The sequence below is a fragment of the Quercus robur genome, chromosome 1, assembly GCF_932294415.1.
Source record: "Quercus robur chromosome 1, dhQueRobu3.1, whole genome shotgun sequence".
Lineage (NCBI taxonomy): Eukaryota > Viridiplantae > Streptophyta > Magnoliopsida > Fagales > Fagaceae > Quercus > Quercus robur.
In genome coordinates, this window is record NC_065534.1 from 1597443 (window position 1) to 1599073 (window position 1631).

General features: G+C 34.1%; 1 long non-coding RNA gene across 2 annotated transcripts; it reads left to right on the top strand.

Moving 5' to 3' along the window:
* The first annotated feature begins 411 nt into the window (after positions 1–411).
* LOC126713463 (uncharacterized) lies at positions 412–1296 on the top strand. 2 transcript variants are annotated; one of them, XR_007651349.1, is made up of 2 exons: positions 412–556; positions 730–1296. It is a non-coding gene; the product is annotated as an uncharacterized LOC126713463 (long non-coding RNA). The 2 variants fall into 2 exon arrangements; XR_007651350.1 differs by having other exon boundaries at positions 428–589.
* The last annotated feature ends 335 nt before the right edge of the window (positions 1297–1631 follow it).

Below are 1631 nucleotides of genomic sequence, written 5' to 3' on the forward strand. Positions count from 1 at the left end.
ACTATAGAAAATGTCATTTGGCCTAAGGGTTATTGGCAAAAAATGGTAACTTATATTGCCACTTATATATTGAGATTTACATACATTGACCTACAATTTCCAATTTAAAGGTTTAAGGGCACTTGGAGTATCACTCTCTAGTAAGTCTATAATCATAATGCCTTGTTTTGTAAGTTTTCAGGACACTACTTTTGAGTTAGCAGGTGTTCCAGTAAAAGATCTAAAAAAAAAAGCACTTGGAGTATCACTCTCTAGTAAGTCTATAATCATAATGCCTTGTTTTTTAAGTTTTCAGGACACCACTCTTGAGTTAGCAGGTGTTCCAGTAAAATATCTAAAAAATAAATAAACAAATAAAGTGCTTATAATCTGAAGAAATAGAAGTTGAAGTTCCATGGCTTAACATTATAAGTCAACAGCAATTTACAACATAGTATACAATAAACATAAGTTACACAACCATAAAAGCCTGGCATACCAGGTAGCAATTCTTCTGTTCCTAGTCCCTAGACCATACCTCGTCATCTTCATCATGTTTATAAGTGTCCCTAAACAGGTACAATTCTGCTCACAAGCGATTGTATATCAGGTTTAGGACTTTCTCTCTAACTCGTTCAATTGAATGCTTACTCTGAATTTGTTTTGGTTGCCCCAAATATGCCCTGTCATTCATTTGCATCTTGCTTTCTTATTATGTAATGGTTGGATCTTTTTTTTCCATATTTACAGGTTAAGAATTTGCAATTATGCATATTAATAAGGATAGAGTTATTGTGAAGAGAAACATAAGAAGAACTAATGCAGTGGAGATCATTTCAGCGGATGAAGATTAGTAATGGTTTTATAGTGCAATTTGGTATAATATGTCCAGGCTTTCCAAAGCCTAAGTTTCACAAGTAATGCTAACACAATGTCTAGAAGAGATTTCTGTAGAGCATTTTACATAGTTTTACATCCAACAGTGCTTAAGTTGATGAATACCCAAAACACAAAGACAGGTCTCGCCAGCATTGAACTCTATGAAGATGAATAGCAAGGTGGGAATTGGAGATCATGCAAAATTTAAACATATGGAGCCTCAAACTGGGTTGGAAGACACATGAGAGATAGAAAGAATTGATGCCAATACTGAACTAGCATAGTTAATGGTGCAGGTAGAACAAAATTGAGGCTCCATGTAGAAATTCCTGCAAGTAATTTAGTAATAAACTATAAGATTGTTTCACGTTACACTTGATTGAGTTATCAACACTCTTTAATCCATCAATACAATTGTTCGTAGCTTAAGGAGGCATACATTCCAGCAATTGAATTCTATATGGTCAAATACCAATCCTGATTTGCATTGGAAACAAGTTTTATCAATTTGTTCCATTGTTAACAAAAACAAACAAGTGCATACAATCAACATTCGGCATGATGAACGAGTGTGATCAACTTGATATCAGTCTCACTCCATGCAGCTTAGTTGATCAATGAACGAGATGAATTTGGTAAAAGATGTCTGATGGAAAGAAAAATTAAGGATATCAATTCAATACTGATGAAATAGCAAATGAAAGGGTCTAAAAATAACATTTGGGTTATTAGACCTGGAATGCACAAGTTGGAGATCATTCAGCAGTATCGAT